A 13087-nucleotide genomic window follows, 5' to 3' on the forward strand; every position below is an offset into this window, starting at 1 on the left:
CTGAGAATAGGTCCCCCGTTGAAGGAATCAGAGAAAGAACTGGAAGAGCTTGAAGGTGCTCGAGACCCCAAAAGTACAACAATGTCAAGCAACCAGAGCTTCCAGGGACTAAGCCACTACCTAAAGACTATACATGGACTGACCCTGGACTCTGTCCCCATAGGTAGCAATGAATATCCTAGTAAGAGCACCAGTGGAAGGGGAAGCCCTGGGTCCTGCTAAGACTGAACCCCCAGTGAACTAGACTATGCGGGGAGGGTGGCAATGGGGGGAGGTTTGGGAGGGGAACACCCACAAGGAAGGGGAGGGGGGAGGGTGATGTCTGTCCGGAAACCGGGAAAGGGAATAACACTTGAAATGTATATAAGAAATACTCAAGATAATAAAAAAAAAATAAAAAAAAAAGAATATATGTGATCTCCTATGACTCAAACTGAATAGTCACACATGTCCATTAAATGCCAGTCAGTCAGCCTGACTAGGCTTAAGGGTAGAGAACAGAAACTGTAGCTCTTGATGGTACTGACAGACAAGAAATCTTGTACCTGGATTTATAGGCAAGTAACCTCAACATGTCCTAGTGCTGAGGCATGGTATTTCTAGAAAGTATTCACTTTGTCTTTTGTATGTCGGTGTTAAGTATATTTACCAATAGTTAATCAGAATAAAAACAATTCATTTCAGACTGCACCATACTACTTGTTGTCTTGTCAAAGAATTGCTGCAACACTGTGCTTAGCTCAGAGAAAAGACTCCAACTATTTATTCTGACCTTAACTTCTGGTTCCTTTTCTTTATTATTCCTCAGTTATATTGTAGCTTGTTTACTCTATAAGATGGCTATATATTGATGTTGCAGAATACTTAATAATTGACTGGATAATCAATGACAAGAAATATTATCTGGTTGGCATTCTGGAAGTTTCTGCTTTTATATTGCCTCATAACTCCTGTGTAAGAAGAGAGGCCATAAGACCATGAGGAAGGGAAGATGTTAGAAGTGGCAGAAACCCGAAGAGGTGGGCTTCTTCTCTAGCCATCTTCCTTCTTGACCAAGACCTTTAACCCTTTTAAGACCCAGTCTCAAACTCTGTCTCCCAAAACTGTCACACTGGTTATCAGTGTACTTACTTCTCTTAATAATACATTTTTCTCCAACTATCGAACTCCAATATTTCAGATTTTGGTTTAGTTTATAATTATGTGAGAATTTGTAAAAATTCCAACAATACATTCTTGTTCCCATGGAGAGTGTTGTGTCCTGATAGATCCTACATTGGACTTGAAATCTGATTTTTCACACTTGGAAAGGTTAACTGATTCACAGGGTAGAAAATTATCAGTCAGTCATAGTTTGATGCCAAGAGGTTTTATCATCAGGAATGGCTTTATTTTAGAAACATACACTTCCCTTTGTCAACTCTGCTTAGGGGAAAAAAAAACTCATTGGAAGAAGAATTTGTGATCTCAAGTCACCTATAGGATCTGTGTAGGTTCCCTGAATGGTACTCCTGGGGAGGGGGCAGGAGTATAGAACCTGCCAGAATGCCCATGGGATGGCATCATTCATCTTTTCTTTAAGTTTTTATTGGCACTGACATTTGTCCCCGCTCTTTATTTTTTCCAGTAGCATAGACTTTGAAGGGGTGAAATTTCTCTTCTCTTCATATTTTAAGTCGCTCCATGGATGCTTTACAGATTAATATGTCCTCTTTGCGTGATACACACACAGTGATTTTATTCTTAATATTGTGTGGTTCTTTAAGTTGTTGGGGTATGTATTTTTGCTGAAGGATTACCTAGACTTTGAAGGATTTATTATGTTGTCTTTGATTTGTCCGTCTGGAACACTGCTCAGTGTCCTTGATGTGGCGAGTATATATATATATATTCTCATCCTTTATACTTGGCTATGTTTTGCAAGAGCTCTCTTATCCTTATGAAGATGCCAAGAACACAGGCGCTCAAGACACCCTTACCTCAACCCAACATATGCACTGAACGTTTATTTTCTAGCATTTAGAAAAGAACAGCAGTGGCCTTTTTCTTTTCTTTCTTTTTAAAATTTTCTTCCTGACAATGGTTATGTAGCCCAGCCTCACCTATGTAGGAGAGGATGTCATTGAGGAGGTGACCTTCTTCCTCTAGCTCACAACAGTTGGGACCACAAGCAAACATCATCCCATTTGTTTACTGTTTTTCTTCTCTTCTGTGACATTCATTTTAATAGCAATTTTATTCTTTATGAACTTTCTCGGCTCTGAAAGTCTAGGTGCACTCAGTTTCACAATGGTAGAAATGCCCTTAGTCCTCCAGATAGTTTCATCAGCTGCTTAATACTGGATGGAAGGGCGAAAAGGGCTTCTGACTACAGTGTCTTCACTAAAGTCCCTCTCTGAGCTTTTGTAACATCTTAGTCACCATCTGCTCATACTCACTGGTGACCAAAGGTTTTGATAAGTATTTTTGACTTCATCTTAAGTAACATTTTATTTTAGACAAAACACAATTTAAAAAGTCCTCGTTCTCTGTGTTTTTGTGCTACCTTGTGTTTTTATTGGCTGTGCTTTTGGCTTTCGTCCCTTTGTGATTTCAGATTCCTGGAGCAAAGTGTTTCTTGTAATCTTTGCTGACAGTTTCTTTCTACTTTAGAATTTCCTAACAGTGTGTAATACTTAAATAATGGGATAATAAATTCTAGAACCTCTTTGAGGTCAATGAAGCAGAAGAGAATGGCTGAAAGAAAAAAATAATGTTCTGAGAGGTACGAGGCTAAAAACAGTCCCAGAATTTGTCTCAACAACTCTTACATGAATTCTTGACCCATGTAAGGTATTTTCTCACAGTTATTCAGTTTTATTCAATCCATTTTTATCACTTTTGCTTATGACTAGCCGATGTTTTACTTTGTTCTATAAATCAAGTGACAAATACTTGTTGGCTTTGAAGTCTCTCTATAATTCCTTTTGACTGTCTGCTTCTACAATTTTAGGCATTTCTCCTTGGAAACAATATTTTCTCCTCCTCTCCCTTTTCCTCCATCTTCCCCTTCTGTTCCTCTTCCTTCTTTTTGTTTTATAACCACATCATTACTTTTCGTTCTCTATTTCCAAGGACAATATCCATTAAAAGTGTTATTTCCTTACTGAAATTTTTCTCTCATAAATCTTTTTCTCTGTAAATTGATCAGAACCCATCATTTCTAAGATTAAATCTATTCACCACTCCATACCATCCAGTAGAATACCCCAAGTGACATGCCTTGAAAGGGTGTCAGCAGGGCTGACAGAGGTTGATTCCTTTACTGTCTGAAGTGTCTCTGTGTGAGTGGATATATGAGTGTTTATGTATATGTTACATGTGTGTATATGTGTGCATAAGTGTGTACATGAATACATACTTATGTGTGTATATGTGTTTGTATGAACACTCATGTGTATATGTGCTTATTTATATGTGTGTAGACATGTTTGTGAATGCACTAGTATGTATGTGTTGATTTTGTGAGCAGTGACACGTGGAACAGATAGCAACTAGCCCTTTGGGACACTTGTTTCTTACTAAGGGGAGGGTAGTTTATGTGCTGTGTACTTGTACATGTTGACATTATGACTCTGAGTGCCAAACATTTTTGACACTGCTGGTGCAAAAAAGACTCCAGCCATACCACAGCCTCTGTCTTTGGGTCTACTTGATTTGCATGCCATAACATCATATTCTCTTCACAGTTCACAGTGATAGGCCTGGCTTACCTATTAGAATGTACAATCTTTTGAGAAATGGCAGGGTTCTTCTGTTCATCTCTGTATCTCGTAGCTTACTACACAGAAGTCCCTCAATGACTGTTTCTTGAAAGAACAGATTAATAATAAATCCACAAGGGATTGCTATCTGAGATAGTTTAGATACTGAAAACCAAAAACTATGTTGAGTCAGAACAATAAGTACTTCCCCACCTGGGCAGATTGATGAGCTTATAACAAGGGAAAATATGATTGAAATTCAGCTTAACTAATCACTAAAATGTCTACAACAGTTGGCATCCTCCCTGGGAAATGGACGCAGTGTAGAGTACCACCAGGTGGTATGGTTCATAGAAGCAAACAGAATGCCAAGTGCTGGCAAGCTAGGCCAGAAGAGAGTGAAGTGCTTTAAACTGATGGCAAGCCTAAATGCACCCCAAAGAAGCTTTGTGTAGAGCAAACATGTTTATCTACTCAAATTTAACTGTCTTAGTGCTCTGGGCTGCTTTGTTATCATAGTTGTAGCCTGTGGAATAAAAATCCCTCATGTTTTAACAAATATGTATGTACATCTGCATAAACACATAGCCTCACATGCACACACAGTACAGAATACATATAAATTATTTAAATCTATTCATAGGAAGATATTTATTTGAAATTAATGTCCTACTTCGCACCAGAAAGCTCCTGATCATGAAGAAATACCAGTGTGCCTTAGACAGATATTGTATATGCCTAATAAGGAAGAGAGAGAGAGAGAGAGAGAGAGAGAGAGAGAGAGAGAGAGAGAGAGACAGACAGACAGACAGACAGGAGAGAAAATAAAGCAAATATACTGTATAGTATTAATAACCTCCTATTGACTATTAACTAGAATTTATACTAGGCTTGTGTGTAAAATATTTGCAATTCTTAATATAATCTTGCAGATTGTTTTAGATGAGACAGATTCTCCTGGAAGGCCAATTCAAGTTTTATATTGGTTTGTTTTTCATTTGCAATTTTAGGTTGAAAGACTTATTAAAATTTCATTAAATGCGTGGGGCATTTTTTAAAAACTTGAAATTTAATTTTTGTATACGTTTACTTTATTAGATTTATCTGCTGGGGCACCTTTAAAAATAACAAACATGCAGTTTCATTAGAAAGAATCTGCGAAAAATTCCACAGCAGCCATAACTCTAATGAATTCAGAACAGGTTAAAGGCTAGGAGACTTCTAAGTTGCAAATAAAACAGATTATGTAAATGAATCCAGACTCTGGATTTAAATAGATCAAACAGAATTGAAATCAAATGGAAGCTTTGATCATTTTCCATTGTCCTCCTGCTCAGCACATGAGCAAGAGATAAAATGAGATGATCTACCCTTTTGTTTTTTTTTCTGATATATATATATATATATATATATATATATTTTATTAACTTGAGTATTTCTTATATACATTTCAAGTGTTATTCCCTTTCCCGGTTTCCGGGTAAACATCCCCCTCCCCCCTCCCCTTCCTTATGGGTGTTCCCCTCCCAACCCTCCCCCCATTGCCGCCCTCCCCCCATAGACTAGTTCACTGGGGGTTCAGTCTTAGCAGGACCCAGGGCTTCCCCTTCCACTGGTGCTCTTACTAGGATATTCATTGCTACCTATGGGGTCAGAGTCCAGGGTCAGTCCATGTATAGTCTTTAGGTAGTGGCTTAGTCCCTGGAAGCTCTGGTTGCTTGGCATTGTTGTACTTTTGGGGTCTCGAGCCCCTTCAAGCTCTTCCAGTTCTTTCTCTGATTCCTTCAACGGGGGACCTATTCTCAGTTCAGTGGTTTGCTGCTGGCATTCGCCTCTGTATTTGCTGTATTCTGGCTGTGTCTCTCAGGAGCGATCTACATCCGGCTCCTGTCGGTCTGCACTTCTTTGCTTCATCCATCTTGTCTAATTGGGTGGCTGTATATGTATGGGCCACATGTGGGGCAGGCTCTGAATGGGTGTTCCTTCAGTCTCTGTTTTAATCTTTTGTGATGTCACCCCTTTGACCTTCTGGAGGAGTTTGTTGTAGAGCATTTCTGAAGCCACACTTGCTTTGGCTCAAGGAACCTTCCTTCAGAAAGTGATTTCTTGCATTTTTCCTCTTTCTTCTGCTAGGAAAGTCTTTTGTCTGGCTTTGCCAGGCAGTTTTATTCCTGTCTTACAGGTCTTAATTCAAAGCTATCGTCCCCAAACAGCTCTCTAAGTCATAAAAGAGAGATGCAGGGCTTTTGCTCAGAGATTCCCCCATTGCAGATACTCCTGAATGCTTCTTAGCACCTCAGCCTCAGGGGCATTTAACGTCCTAGTTTCAAATTCCATCAACAGTCTTCTTGCAAAACCCAGGGGAACTGAGCACTGTGTAATCTGTACCACTGTGTAATATGTGGCACCTAGATTTTAGATATACTTTCCAAAGCTTCATGTCTGTTCATGTCCCACAACTGAAGGAAGAGACATTGGAGAGAAGCAGGTGTTGGTTACTTAGGAGCCACGTTTGAAATCCACTTTGTAGCAGCCAATCTGCCATCTATGTGGAGGCTACAGCAGGCATTGTAACTTCACTGGAAAACAGATGGTTTTAGTGGCTAGCTTGGAAGCCTCTGATACAGCTTGTAGAGCCATTAAATATCTAACGATTGAAGGAATCAGTACAAGTTTGCAGCTGACTGAACTGTGGAAAGAAAGATGTCCTTGAGAAAGACCATTAACTCTAATGTAGACTTTCTGTTCTTGTGGCCAGCAAATGAATAAAGAAGGTGAGAAGAAGGGAGGGATGAGGGAAAGGTATGTGCGTGCGTGTGTGTGTGTGTGTGTGTGTGTGGGTGTGTGTGTATGTGTGTGTGTGTGTTTACATTTCTATGTGGAAAATATGGACGAAACAGAGAAGCTAGACAGCTGTGCTACACATTACAATTCACCCATTTTGTGCTACACACAGACTTCTATGTTGCTGTCTAAGTCTTATGAACACTCTCCATTACCTCATTTCATTTCCAGGTTCAAATACTGTTCCCAGAAGTAGCACTACATTATTATTTTTTGTGGTTTACTAGAAAGACATGTTTATGTAACACTACACATATGCCTTTACCGCTTGTTACTTACATGGCATTTCTTCGAAGGCATTATAAAATCAGATCTTTGTAAAATCTTAAATATTTAACTTGACACAACAGATTTTTAAAACTATGATGTGCCATTTTATTATCTAAAAGACCCAAACATCTCTTTTACTACCTTGTATTTAAAATATTTTATTTTATTGCCCTATTTTAACACACAGGAGTATGAGTATCATCATGAGTATGAGCCGTCATGCTATGTCTGAAGAGAGGAGAAGCTGGTGAGCTTTATAAGGTCAAAGGTAAGTCATCATTTTCAAATGTACCCAGTACTAGAGTTTCAAGTTCTCTACACAGCATTCCTGTAATAAATTTGGAACACTGGCATGAAGATTTAAAAGCAGTATTTAAATTTTAAAATAAGCACTGTTGAAAAAAGAAAGGATTTATTTTGACAAAACTCAGGAAATAGGATTACCTAGAACTCCAGAAAGGCAAAATTTCAAGGAGCTAACAACGACCAATACCATCAGTGCTAAGGAATTTTGATGGGAGCTAAGAAAATCTGATAATCAGAGGCCAATTGGCCTTTGGGATAGAGTTTTCAGGAGTCAGGACAGGAAACCTGATGACAGTTGACTGGTCCTGAATGAGAAGTTGAAAAATGGGAGTTGTCAGTCTGTGAGACGCAATGAAGAAGCATGGACGACAGGAAGGGCATAGACTGCATGGTGGGTAGGGAGGCTGCAGGCATCCTTTTATTCATTTAAAAAATGTGTGTGCCTACTTAACTGACGAAGGAGGAAAGGAGGAAACAAGTGGATGAAGGAGGGAGGAAAGAACAGTTAAGGGAGCAACAGATCTTTATGTGTTGGAGGCATAGAGATAAAAGCCACAAACCCTGCAATATAGGATGAGTCTTCCTTTTCTATGTGAAGGAAGGCATAGCTATGAATAGACCCATCAGTCTCTTGGACTGGAGAGAAGGCTCAGGGGTATGAAGGACGGAAGCCCATGGATGTAAAGTCCCTTTGTGACATTATTTCAATGGTAGTTTTTGTTAGGTGTCACAGATGCAGAGGTGTGTGTGCAGGCATGTATACTGTGCACACATGTGTGAAAGCCAGAGGAAGATGTGTGTCACGGTGGTCTGTCTTATTCTCTTGAGACAGGGGTTCTCATTGAATGTGGAACCAGACCGGAGCCAGAAGGTTCAGTGATCCTACTGTTTACATGCGTCCCCCTACCCACTGCTGGAGTTACAGGTACACATGTAAGACTTCCCGGCTTTACCTGACAGTTTGCGTGGGTAGTGGGATCTGAACTTAGATCTTCACGCTTGCTTGGCAAGCAATTTAACCCTCGGCAAGAGTCTTGATAAAGGCACTTGAAAGAAGAGAAAGAACCATGCCTCACGTTGTTATAGCCTTGAGTTTCAATCATCCTTACGCAGAAGTTGGGAATGCTAAGATCTCTGAAACGTAGAGTTTTCTGAGGTACAGATAACTCAAATATTAGTTTATATAATATCTGGAGAAGATTCTGCCTAGAAACAGGCGAAAGGATGGTGTGGCAGGTGTCTGGCTTTCAAGGAACATTCTGAAGCTTCATTATGGCAGGTGCTACTGTCAGCAACACTACTGAGCTAAAGGACAAAACAGAGAAGGACTCAGTATACTAATGTTGAGGGCACAGAGGTTCTTGAACTCACAGAGAAGCACTAAGGGAACCAAGAATGTTAATCACATAGGGGTATCTTCTCAGAGGATGAGATAAAAATCAGATACCTGCATCCCACCCAGAAAACTGAGAGTGGATTTGGTTAACAACCTGGTGATCTTTTTGCAATCTGTGGAGGTAAATGTCTCATACCTTTTGCTATAAAAGCATATCTCACTCAGGTTATCAGAATAATTGTTCCAGACACTTTCCTCCCTTAGGGGAGATAGCACATGTACTTTATGGCCTGTTGACCTCTACGCTATCAGTCAGAGATCACTTGGTCACTTGAACTTTGTAAAGGAGTTTCTATGTAGTCACACCTTAGGCTTTATTGTACACCTGAAATTGGACTGATTGTACTGATTGTTGCCTGGAAACATTTCCCAAACTATAATGTGTTTTAAATATGCTGACAATGAACTGCCTGGCTTTAGCCTCCCAGAAGACTGATCGATCCAGGCTGACAAAGTTACTCTGCACGGGGTTTTCCTTCTCATCCTTTCAAGGCTCACTTCCCTGCCTTGATAACTATAGGACTCACCTCATATCTACAGTGAGGCTGGAAAAGCTGGGTTAGTGGGTCACTCATCAAAGGTGAGATGGGGGTTGGGCTTAGGGTTATTGAATTCAGATACAAAATAGAAATACAGAAAACGAGGAGAATGTTGTCACTCATTTCTGTTAAGTTCTACCATTTATAGCTTTATAGTGAATTTCTCTGTGTCATGAATTCCAGGTGCCACAGGATATGGACAGTGTGTTGTGTGTTCATGATCACATCTGAACTGCAAGTTCCCTGTCTTCCATTTCTCTTTCTTTGTCAACCTAAGAATGGCTGCGTAGCTCAACACTGCTGATGAGCATGAGCTCCAGGGAAGCAGCTTTCAAGGGTTGTCACCTCTGTTGTGGTGAGCTTTTCAGTTATGCAGCTGCCTTTGAGTCACCCGTGTTCCTGTAAGCAACTCCTCACCTGTACACCTCAAAGAACTCCAATACACTCACTGTTTCATTAAGCTAGACTCGGATAGAGTCACATCCTTTTTCTGCCATCACTACTGCGTCTGGAGCTAATAGATACTTGCTCACATTTTCCCAGAAAAAGTCACAAAATTGTATGTTGTATAGATATAGTTCCAACTGTGTTAGGAAATGAGGTTTCCATCGGAAGTACCATGACCTTAGAAAAATCACAGTTGTATTAAATGTCTTCAACGTAAACACATAGTGTGCCCAGAAAGCATTCAACAATATATCACAGGGCCATTATGATAGTTTGGAAGAGGTAGAAGAAGTTGGCCAAGTTGGGGAAGAGGCAATTAAGCTCCACTGGAGAGAAACCTGCTAGTGGAGAGACCTCTGTCTTTCCTTCTTCAAGAAGTGGGCAGGCAAAGGAATCATGAGTTTAGGTTGGAGATGCATGAAGAAAGAAGAGTGTGAGCTATAGACAGTTTCTTCTCAGGCTGAGCTGCAGAGGTCTGACTGCTCTGGAGAGTAGCTGAGGTGCCACTTCATGGTGATTTTAGCCTTTACTTTGGAAATTGATTCAATGAAATTGTTTCCTTAGCCCCTTTGGGTCTAGTCTGTGTTTGGGTGCCTATGATAGTAATTATCTATCTATCTATCTATCTATCTATCTATCTATCTATCTATCTATCTATCTATCTATCTATCATCTATCTATTTATCTATCATCTATCTATTTATCTATCATCTATGTATCATCTATCTATCTATCTATCTATCTATCTATCTATCTATCTATCTATCTATCTATCTATCAGGTGTGTGTGTGTTTGTGTGTGTGTGTGTGTGTGTGTGTGTGTGTGTGTGTTTGTGTGTGTGTGTCTTATGAATGGCATAGCCAAGACCTGGTTTCCTCTCTCTGCCTTTGCACTGCAGGTCAGTCCTTTCTTAAGCTGCCAGACATTCCTTAGGTGGGGTGATCGAGCTTGCTATCCTCCAATCCCTGATTTATGGCAGTTGCCCAAATCAATATGCCAGGCACAATTTGAAAGCCAAGATGAGAAGCAAGACTGGAATAGATGCCCCAGAAACTCATGACAGTACTTACATACACTAATGGCTACTTTTCGACATAGTTTGCCTTACTCTACATGTTTGGTAGGTCTGACAATATAGTAACAAATTAGCAATTCACTTTGGCAGAGGACTCATGGAGGAGACTTCAACTGGGTTTTAGGATGACGGGTCTCAACCACAGATCCCACCTATTGCTCTGCCAGCTTTTATCTTTTTGTTTTTGACCTATGCTTATAATCTTTATAAGAAACAAGAAATAAGAGGCAGAGAGATAACTGGGAAGATGAGTGTTTGGAAATGAATGTTTCTCTAAACATTTGTTACCCTTTTGTAATGTCCATCTGAAATATCAGCTTCACAGACTATGTGAGCAGTGCAGAGAAAGGATGTGGAGGTATTACTAATTTTTCCTTACTGGCTTGTTTCAGTCTGAGAACAAGGCTTTATTCTATTTTGAATAATGTGAAGATGTCTTTACTTCGAATAGGAATCAAGACAAATGACAGAATATTGGCCAAGATGCCATGGAATTAGGTTAGTTTGGAAGTTACCTTTCAGAACGAGCTTTCTAAATGTATTACTAATGGTAGTTTTTCTTATTTTGTGCTTATATGTTGAAAAACAATTTAAAGAAAGTATGGTTCCCTTTTGCTGTGGACTGGCAACATCATAACCAAAGAGCATTACACCACTGTGCCTAGAATTCTACCAAGTGTTGGCAGCAGTTGTGATATCTATTAGGTCGTAAACTTGACCCTAGACATTGCTTTCACTCACATCTGCTGCTGAAGACTCTGGGACCATTTCGTTACACCTGTTCCTTTGATTCTTCTTGTACTAAAAACAGAAAAGCTGTCATGAAGACGTCCAGGCTCTAAGGCTTGCAATTTCTTTTTCAGTGTCATCCTTCTTCCGGCAGCTGATTATGTTATATTGGGCACAAAGACTTTGTTTTGAGCATCCTAGGCTTTTTTTTGACTCCAAATATTATTAAAATTTATAGCAGTAAAACAACATCCAGATGTTGCTGAGTAACTTTATGTAAAACCCTAATAAAAACACTAGAATGAAACCATTAATAGACTAGGCTACGAACAGCTGTTTCAGTCTGAGTTTGATGGCATCAGGTTAGCTGACTCAGAGATTTCTATAGAGAAGATTCACTTGATTAATAATAGTGAAGTCCATAAAACAACATAGTCCCTCTCCTCTGCCACTGTTACTCTGAAGCAGTCATTCTCAACGTTCCTAACGTTCCTGACTCTACTGTGAATCCTCAGGTTTTGGTGACTCCCAAACATAAAACTATCTCATGGCTACTCCATAACTGTAATTTTGCTACTGTTATAAATTTTAATAAAATATTTGATTCACAACCCCTGCGAAAGAGTCATTCACCACCAAAGGGGTTGGAACCCACAGGTTGAGAAGCACTGCTCTCAAGGAAATTTGATAAAGTTTCAAAAAAAAAAGATCTCTATTCAGTGTAGGTGAGACTTTTACTTTGCATGCCATAGTGTGCTTCCAATTTCACTGAAAAATCATAAGCCTCGAAGAAATTATTTTCTATAGTTATTGTGTTAGACAAAAGACTAATGGTTAGAGAAACTTTTCTCCTCAGAGAGGTGGAGTGGACTATCTGAACTTTGAACAGTTTGATGAAGTGAAAGAGAAAAAAGCCCCTTTTTTGTGGGTATTGTGAGAGGAAGTACTCAAAACTCAGGACAGCAATTGAAGGATTTATTTAGCCCAAATCTCAGCTTCTTTACAATCTCAGTCCAGTTCGTATTCACAATCAATTGTTCCTGGCCATGTGGATAGTGGATTTTCTTTCTTCCCTTCCTTCCTTCCTTCCTTCCTTCCTTCCTTCCTTCCTTCCTTCCTTCCTTCTTTCCTTCCTTCCTTCCTTTTTTGTGGTATGGACTTGAATCACAATGCTGATCTTCTGTGCGTAGCCTTGTCAGTTTACAAAACGAATGAGTTTTTGAAGCTGTCCTCCTGGAAGCTCCCCTCCAAGTAAGACAGGCTGTTACATGAACTTTAACATTTGAAATTGCCAGGAATTCTTTCCCATTTAATATTAAAAGGAAAATATCCCCAGTAAACACTAAACATGCTGCCAGAGTTGACCTGTTTTCACCAACTGAGACCATTGGTTTCAAGGTCTAGAACTGTCTATCACTTGTTGTGTTGCTGATGAGAGCACACTGTCATGAATTTCAGTTCAGGCACCACTCTTACTTGTGTTTGGTGGGGACCATTCCTTTTGGAACTGTATTCTAGAAGGCCATTAAAAAGGTTGGCAATATAACTCCCCCTCCCATTTTCTTAAAAGCTCTATTTTAAGCAATTTGACTAACAGTGGAAATGGGTAAATGTGATTCTGTAAAGTAATTCAACTATAAAACCTGGTTAATATTTGCTATTGTCTTACATGAACACACCAGAGTTGTATGCCTAGTGCCTTATAAGTTTTCAGGAGCTCAATAAGTTACATTTGTT

General features: G+C 39.6%; 1 protein-coding gene across 2 annotated transcripts in view; it reads right to left on the reverse strand.

Moving 5' to 3' along the window:
• The window catches only part of Nkain3 (Sodium/potassium transporting ATPase interacting 3), a 696335-nt gene that overhangs the window by 38495 nt on the left and 644753 nt on the right, over positions 1-13087 (reverse strand). The gene's annotated exons all lie outside the window — the stretch shown is intronic.

Source organism: Rattus norvegicus, chromosome 5, assembly GCF_036323735.1.
Source record: "Rattus norvegicus strain BN/NHsdMcwi chromosome 5, GRCr8, whole genome shotgun sequence".
NCBI classification, from domain to species: Eukaryota; Metazoa; Chordata; class Mammalia; order Rodentia; family Muridae; genus Rattus; species Rattus norvegicus.